The 9,219-nt window shown below is 46.6% G+C and overlaps 1 protein-coding gene across 9 annotated transcripts in view; it reads right to left on the bottom strand.

The window, feature by feature from the left end:
- TMEM63C (transmembrane protein 63C) overlaps nt 1–9,219 on the bottom strand; it is a 72,321-nt gene that overhangs the window by 61,609 nt on the left and 1,493 nt on the right. The gene's annotated exons all lie outside the window — the stretch shown is intronic.

The following is a 9,219-nucleotide window of genomic DNA, read 5'->3' on the forward strand; positions in this document are numbered from 1 at the left end:
AGAGCTGTCCATGCAACCAAGTACCCTGCCAGCAAAGTCCCACTCAGAGTAGACCCACGGAAATTAATGCACCTAGGTTAGTCAAGTTTATTAACTTCAATGGGTCTACTCTGAGTAAGCTTAGGAATGAAAGCACCTGTAATCTTCACCCAGTACATTTCCAGACCTACCTGGGTCATTTCTAAAGCAACTTCTGGTTGGGGTGACATAACTAATGCAGACCAAGAGGTGGAGTCCCGCACTGTCTGGGCTGCTTTTGCCAACTCATGAGAGTGGACCTTGCAATGTAATGTGTGGCTCGCTTCCAGGTAGGCTGGCACAGCCCCAAGGCATTCCAGCATCTCTTGCCCTAATGCAATTGCAGAGGGCCGCAGTAATAAAGCAGCACTTAAGGTCTTCAAAGTCTTAGCTTACCGTCCATTTCACTGTCCCATCTCTCGTGCAGAGGGCAGAAAAGCCGTTCCTTACAGCAATGCTCCATGCAGCGGGGTGACATGTAAATGCCCACAGTTTACATGGAGATCACTCACTCAACAGACTCCTGCCTATCGGTAAGGAGTTTACCTGCCCCCACACAGGGAGGTCTAACCTGCAGCAGGTAGCACCAGCATCTGGTTACATGGGCAGGTTGGGGCCCGTGGCCTAGAAATTGGTCCATGCTCCACCAGCCACTCTCCCATCACCAGCGATGGCTTTGTGGATTTGTGCAATGGGTTCAATTAACAGTTTCTTCTTTGCCTGCAATAACTAGCATGCATTTGACAAATCCCAACTCTCCCTTCTTTGTGCCCGCAATGTTGCAGCTCCAGCAAAAGCAGCCAACGCCTTCGCAAACAGAAATGCAAGATCCCTGGGAAAGAGACATCTCACTGCATGTATGACTGATCCATCGCACAGTGGAAGTAAGACGCTCGCATAAGCAAGACTGGGAAGTGATCAGGTAGTAGCTGCTGTAAAGGGCAAAGTTAGCCAACTTTTCTCTCCCGGGGAGCAACAAAGCAAGGCTCTGCATTTTCACAGCTACTGCCATTCTAAGAGCAGTGCGAGATCAACAGGGGGGAAAGCAGACTCAAAAGAGGTGGCAAGGGATGGAAGAGGAATTCCATTCTATTTGCATACAGGGAGAAGGCCACACACAGATTGAGCCAATCCTGTGCTGACCTCCATTAATTGGGCAACCTCCACATTCGGCAAAAGATTCCTGCACTAAAGGGGGTTGGGCTAGATGACCCTTGAGAGTCCCTTCCGACTCTATGGTTCTATAATCCAACTGGCAGGTGGTTACGAAAGCTAGCACACCAAAAGCTGGTAGTTCCAAATCTGGTGGTGCCCCGGAGGTGTTGGACAGACTCTCTTGCATCTCCTGGGGAAAACATTTTTTCCTTACACTGGTGCTAGATCATGAAGGAAACAGAGGCCGGCCTGCAGCCATTGAGCCCCACATGGCTGGGGGCCTAATTCCACAGAGAGAGAAGAGCCTGTAGAACAGGGGTGGCAAGCTTTTTCAGTCCAACAACCACCTTCCCCTGAGTGCTACCTTCAGAGGCCTGCAGCTGCATGCTAGTGGTGGCTTGGGCAACAGGAGTGATTCTTATATTTGTACAGTATCTGCAGTCCAGCCCTGCAAAAGTCAGAGGTTTCTACATGTACATCTTTCCATCCAAGCAAGGAAGAGGCCTTGGTATGGGTTCAAGGGCACATTCCAGCCAGAGGAAAAAACCGAAGGAGGGTGTTGAGCAGAGCCTGTAAGGGGTGTGGTCTGGGGAAGGTTCTGAGGGCCAGACTGAGAGGTCGAGGTCATCATCATCATCATCATCATCATTTTATTTGTATGCCGGCTTTCCATAGTTAAAACAATGCTCAAAGCAGCTTACAATATAACAATATTTACATATTTACAGGATAAAGGCAGTGGCGTAGTGTGGGGGGTGCAGGGGGGGCCGGCCGCACCGGGCGCAACATCTGGGGTTAGGGCAAATCCATGGGTTAGGGGGCGCAAATCCACAGGTTAGGGGGCGCAAATCCACGGGTTAGGGGGCGCAAATTACTTGCCTTGCCCCTGGTGCTGACAACCCACGCTACGCCGCTGGATAAAGGAAGTCTTTTATTTGGTTGTTTGTATTGTTGTATTGTTTCCCCAGAGTGGCTGGGGAAACTCAGCCAGATGGGTGGGTTAATAATAATAATAATAATAATAATAATAATAATAATAATAATAATGTTATGCTCACTATGTTATGTTCACGTTTAATGAGGGTGGATTTCTGTATTGGGAGGGGGGGGTTATGTTATGTTGTAAATAAAATTCCAATAAAAATATTTTGAAAACAAACAAACAATATTTACATAATTACAGTGGTACCTCAGGTTACATACGCTTCAAGTTACATACTCCGCTAACCCAGAAATATTACCTCGGGTTAAGAACTTTGCTTCAGGATAAGAACAGAAATCGTGCTCCGGCTGTGCAGCGGCAGCAGGAGGCCCATTAGCTAAAGTGTTCCTTCAGGTTAAGAACAGTTTCAGGTTAAGAACAGACCTCCGGAACGAATTAAGTACTTAACGCGAGGTACCACTGTACCAACATAACAAAAGTCATAAGCAATAAATAAAACACATCAAAAAGTACACAACCAAATGGAAAACGATTTCCACATAAATCATAAAATCTAAAACTAGGAATACAGCATTAATACCAATCACAATTTAAAATGACATAGATAAAAAATAAAAGCAAATTAAAAAACAAAAATGGAGCCCTCTCTGCCCAGCAACAGCGGCAGCCGTCCTTTATGGAGCCTGTCAGGCCCCGCCCCAAGCCAGGTGGAGAGAAGCAGGTCAGTCCTCCCCTAGGTCTGGGGTCTGCATTTGAGGTTCTCCACCCCTGTGCTAGAGGTTCAGTGCCTATTTAAGCAAATGCCTTTTAAAAGTAAAACAGAGCACCCTGATTGCCAAGAGGGCATTTAACTGAAACATGCCTTTTTCTGCACCCTTTCCCCCCTAGTAGCTCCACCTTCCCTGCAGAGCCTTGAAATGCTTCCAGGCGCTCTGGGATTCTTCTTGCCCATAAAAGCAAGCTATATTTTGAGCAGGCATCTGGCAACTCTCCTTTTTTGGAGACTGACAAGAGGCAACTCAGCTGAGCCCCAATCCTTTGTTTTGCATAGATGGTTCCATCTCACACAGCTTCCAGGAAAAGCAAAAAAAGGATTTAAAAAAACAAAAAAACCAGGAAGGGCAGAGGGGAGGCTCTGCTCACAAATGAGCCCAGAGAGGGCTGCCGACGTGCGTTATGCAAACAGCACGGTCTGTTCCAACCTTTTCCAGACACCTCAACAAGAGCAAGCGCAGAGAAGACAGGCACTCCTTATCACTCCATTAAATGCTCGACTGTGTAAGATCCCTCTGCTCCAGTGACGGCTGTGCAAACCCATAAATCCCGGCCCGCTTTCCTGCCAAATGGAACAGCAAGGTTTACATACTTCCCCCTAAGTGGTAAGCAAACTTCCTTTCCAAGGGACAGGCAATCTATCAGAGCTCGGGTTCTCAGTGCCGGCTCGGTTTAGCCCCCTGATCTACGAATGCACAGCTTTTCTCAAGTGGCCGAGAATCATGCTCAGCTCCCCTGAAAAAGCTTGGGTTTGCAATCACACTGCGCACTTCTGAAGACCAGATTCTGGCGACAAACAAAAGGACAACATCAACGTCCACATGCCCAGTTTGTGTGCTTCAGCTGGCAGCTGTTTGGTCTGATCCAGCCGCAGCAGGTACACTTGGCTCCTGGGAACACAGGAAGGTACAGGAAGAAGCTGACCCACTCAGTCCTTTAATCTATCTAATTTAACACTGTATATGTGGACCAACAGGGATGCGGGTAGCGCTGTGGGTTAAACCACAGAGCCTAGGATTTGCCAATCAGAAGGTCGGCGGTTCGAATCCCCGCGATGGGGTGAGCTCCCGTTGCTCGGTCCCTGCTCCTGCCAACCTAGCAGTTTGAAAGCACGTCAAATTGCAAGTAGATAAATAGGTACCGCTCCGGCGGGAAGGTAAACAGCGTTTCCGTGCACTGCTCTGGTTTGCCAAAAGCGGCTTAGTCATGCTGGCCACATGACCCGGAAGCTGTATGCCAGCTCCCTCGGCCAATAAAGCGAGATGAGCGCCGCAACTCCAGAGTCATCCGCGACTGGACCTAATGGTCAGGGGTCCCTTTACCTTATGTGGACCACCAGTGGCTCTTCAGGATTCAGGAGTCTCCCCCAGCCCTTCCTGGAGATGCCAAGGACTAAACCCAGAACCTTTTGCATAGAAAGCATGTGGCTTTACTACCGAGTCACAACCCTTGCCCTAAAGCCTAGAGGAATGTTTGGCTCCTGGCGCCCATCCAATCACACAGTCTTGGGCAACTGATGTCTCTTAGTGTGGTAACAACAAAGCCAGTTATTATGGACAGAAAGATCCTCCTGCCAAAACAAGCATTTCCTCCGCTTTTTACAGTTTGATTGAAACAGGATTAAAGGATCAAGATAGGCATTTGTTGTGAAACAACTGTGTCTGGTGTCCGTGTGAAAAACTACAGCTCCCATTTTAAAACATGCCATAGTCCCATCAATCCACAGTCAAAATAGTCGTGAAGAGGCTTATTTCACAGCAATTTACAATAACCACAAACAGTGACAGACCATTTTCAAACTTGGCTTCCTCCTCCCCTTGCTAAGGAGAGGAGAGGAGGAAAAACAAGATCACTGGAACAATCCATAATTCTGTATGCTTGGAGAAAAGGCATGTGGCCCTGTGGCCCTGTTTTAGTCTGCACAACACTGTAAATCTAATTGAGCCTCCCAAGTGAAAACCTGAGGGAGGAGGGTATTTATTCATCTGCAGCAGAGGAACTAATCTCCACTTCTAAGCAGGAATGCTGGAGCTGAAGTCCTAGCTCTGTCAAAGAGGGGCAGGGCGGGCGAATTAAGAAATGCACAGCTCCAATGCAATTCCTTGTATGAATTTAAGATGGTAGCTTACACTACCTGCCCACTGATCTAGCAAGCTCAGCCCCGTCTACTCAGACTGGCAGTGGCTTTCCAGGGTCTCTTGAAAAGGTTTCTCCCACCCCAGCCTAGCTGATCCTTTTAACTGGAGGTGCCAAGGATGGAACCTGCGACCTGCATTCAAAGCAAGTGTTCTGGGCCTGGGATGGCTCAGTGGGGACAGCATGAGACTCTTAGCCTGAGAGTCGTGAGTTCGAGCCCCACATAAGGCAAAAGATTCCTGCATTGCACGGGGGTTGGACTAAATGACCCTTGTGGTCCCTTCCAACTCTACAATTCTACTGTTGAGCTGCGTTTGCTGCCTGCCAGTCTGCTGCTATGAAAAGGAGGGTGGCTCCCATAACCCTGCCCAAATCCTAGCTCAACCACCACCACAAAACAGTCTGCCTCATTCCTAAGCTTTTAGGATGTGTTCCGACCAGGCTAGGAACAGCTTGAAGCAGCTCCAGGGCCCAAAGACCTAAATAAAGGAGATGACAGTTCCAATCTATCAACTTCTTGTGGCTATGAAAAAGCCCAGGAGGCCAGTAGGTCTGTGGCAGACATCTGAATATTATTACACTCCCATGCACTGCAACACCAGCAGCCTGGATTCAGCAGTAGTGTACTGGCAAAATCCCTTCATGATAGTTACAGCCATGTCCCTTCAAAGTCTTGCCCCTTCTAAGATTATACAATAAAATTATAATTACGCAATAATAAATATTGGGGTGCATTGCACCAATCAACACAGATCTAGCCTTTCAACGAGATCCACTGTTTTCTGCACACATACATGGGCAAATGATTTGCAGTGCTGCAATATCTTCTTTCAGAGGAACTTAAATTTTTCATAAAGTTCCATTGTGCATAGCAGAACCTGCATACCATTCTCTTGAAACTGAAGCACCTTGTAGCTTTGGATACTGGAGACAGGGACCCTGCTGCCGAAATAGGAACAGGTCCCCTGCAACCCCGGACCACTACACCACTGGCCAACTTCTCTCCCAAACAAGCATATTCCTAGAGGAGCAGTATGTCAAACATGGCAATGGATTTCCAGAAGGAGGCACTCTCCTGTTAACTGTCTTCCCCATCTGCAAGGTGACATGGCCTAAATTCCTTAACTTGTAGTAATAGACTGCCACCACAACAGCTTTGAGGATGTGTGTGCACCTGTTACTCACGTGGCGATGGTACATTTTAGCAGAACGCTACGAAGTGCTAAGAACATGACAGGAACAAACCCTACCAACGCTTTTAAAAATGAAGCCTTTGATAGATATAGCAGGACAGGAACTGACCTGCTGCCACACACCTTAGAAGTACAAGGGTACCACTAGTTACAAACTTAATTCGTTCCAGAGGTCCGTTCTTAACCTGAAACTGTTTTTAAATAGAGGCGTGCTTTCGCTAATGGGGCCTCTTGCGGCCGCTGCGCCGTCGGCACACGATTTTCGTTCTCATCCTGGGGCAAAGTTCTCAACTCAAGGTAACTCTTCCAGGTTAGCGGAGTTTGTAACCTGAAGCGTTTGTAACCCGAGGCGTTTGCAACTCGAGGTACCACTGTATGTTAATAAAGAGAGTAAAGAGATAACTGCTTGCTAATCCAGAATTTAGATGACCACGTCTTTGCTCAACATCCAGTTACAACACACCCTTGCTGCGAGCTCTTCCAACAACTCCCCCCCCCCATCTGTTTACCATCCGGCTAGAAAAACAGTGTATATTGCCCACCAATAAGGTTGCCATGGCATCGAGAGATGCTGCTGGGCAACAATGCACCAATATAACCCGTCACACCCTGCAGCGCAAGCATTCCCAGGCATCTGCATCCCTCTTGTCGCTTTTATTGTGATTTACGGCCACTTCTCTTTCACTGCAAATCAGAAACAAGCAAGAATCTCACGTCGCTGAAATACAGATTCCTTCAAGGTAGTACGGGGGAGGCAAAATTGGATCGCTACACCCTATTTATAGGAGAGGATTTTCCCGCCCTGAACTTCACCCCAGGGGCCTGGAGTTTGTTTATTTATTTTTTATATAAATTTTATTTTCCGTTTTTCACAAGTTGACAAATACACACCTTACAAATGCATACCTCCAATACAATTGAATATTTTACTTCCCTCCCCCACCCCCTTTTGTGGTTCCTTTTCTAATGTAAATTAACACTGCATTTTCCACTTTATTCCACTTTTTAAAGTTATTCTTCCATTTATCTTAGTACAATTTTAACTGCTAATGAACTTGTTTGTACGCCAGAATTTTTCAAATATGCTACAAATTTTCCTCACTTTTTTTTAAATAAAAAAATCCCTCTTGGTTTCTTATTACACCTGTCAGTTTTGCCATTTTGGCACAATCCATCAATTTAATCAGCCATACTTCCTTAGCTGGTATAACATCTTCTTTCCACCTCTGGGCAAACACCATTCTGGCTGCAGTTGTGGCATACATGAACAAATTTTTAGGGTCCTTCGGAATCTCTATATTCACTATCCCTAACAGAAAAGCTCCTGTTTTTATTTTTTATTAAAGTTATTTTAAACATTTTATTCAGTTCATTATATATCATTTCACAGATTTCCCAGGGGCCTGGAGTTTAAGCAGGACCACTCTGGAAAGCAACTGTGTTCACTGTTGGTATGCCATGGTTTCCTACAAACATACATATCTTTACACACCCATGTTGTATCCCAGAACAAGCGGAGAATTGTAGTTTCCATTTTTGAAACAAGGAGGAAATTTCTAGTCCTGGTGGCTACGGCGAGCCGACTGACACTATGCAAGGAGCATCTCAGAAGCCATGGTGGGTAGCAGTGGCTTGAACCAAGCTTCCCAGCGGCCACAGGTTACAGCACTGCAGTAGACTGAGATGTGTATTCAAGACACGCCCTCCTCCGCTTCCAGGAAGGTTCATGCACTTGGTGTGATAATAAATACAGGCCCAGAATAAAGAGCAGTGATAAGAAGAGGCAGGTGCCACGTAGTTCACTTCAGTGGATTCCTAAAGAGGTGTGGATGTGAGGAAGAGGCTAAATATCACCAAAGAGTTTAGAAAAAGCTTCAGCAGGAGAAAATATACTGACATTCTGAGAGTACCGACTCCCTATGCAAGCAAACTATAAAGGAGCTTGGCGGTTTTTATGGTCTCTGTGTTTCTGATTAGCTCATCAGCCCCAGTGCAGAAGCTACTCCCGTTCCAGCAGTCATAGAATTCATTCACAAAGCACTCATGATTAGGGCCGTCATACAAGGATATAGAAGTTATGAACAGGGTGATCGTAGGGGCAAAGCCGTAGATCAATGGCTGAGCATCAACAGAAAGTCCCAACTTCAATCCTTGGCTTCTCCAGTTTAAAAGATGGAAAGGACTCCTGCCTTGGTCCTTGTAGAGCAGGCATAGGCAACCTTTGGCCCTCCAGATGTTTTGGACTACAATTCCCATCATCCCTGACCACTGGTCCTGCTAGCTAGAGATCATGGGAGTTGTAGGCCAAAACATCTGGAGGGCCGAAGTTGCCTAAGCCTGTTGTAGAGGAACAGCCAGTCAGAGCAGGCCAGGGGTCACCAACACCGTGCTCGTGAGCATGCAGATGCACCCTCGACACCTTCTCCTGACTCCTACAGAGTCTCTGAGGGACCCTCCCCTTCACTGCTCTCTTGGTTGTGAGATGATGAGGGTTGTTACCTTTTTCTCCCTTGAAAAGTACATAGAGTTGCGGGAGGAAGCTGTAAGAGTGGCACTCTTCCCTACTTCCTCTTTCAGCTCTCATGTTCTATTTAAGGCTCAGGTTAATTCTACTAGGTCTGAATTTTACCCCAATCTCTTGGAAAAGTGAAATATGTGTGCACATGCTTTCTCTTTTTCTGTCTCTCAGATGTGTGTGTGATTTGAGGGAGAGAAGTGAACAGAGGCAGGGAAGCCCACAGGACTCCCTCAAAAATGCATTGTGTGTCCTCATGATTATAGAATCAGAGTTGGATGCGACTCGCAAGGGCAATCTAATCCACACACCCTTTGCAATGCAGGAATCTCAACTAAAGCACCTGTGACCATCCATTAAAAAGGCAGTACTGAGAGAGACAAATAGTTCAATATAAGATAGGTTCCTATGTGTTCCAGGTATTATAAGCGTAGTACAGCAGGGTGTTATGTGCTCTGAAATCAAAAGTGGGTTTTGAAAATTCC

Source organism: Podarcis muralis, chromosome 1 (genome assembly GCF_964188315.1).
Source record: "Podarcis muralis chromosome 1, rPodMur119.hap1.1, whole genome shotgun sequence".
In the NCBI taxonomy this organism is placed as follows: domain Eukaryota; kingdom Metazoa; phylum Chordata; class Lepidosauria; order Squamata; family Lacertidae; genus Podarcis; species Podarcis muralis.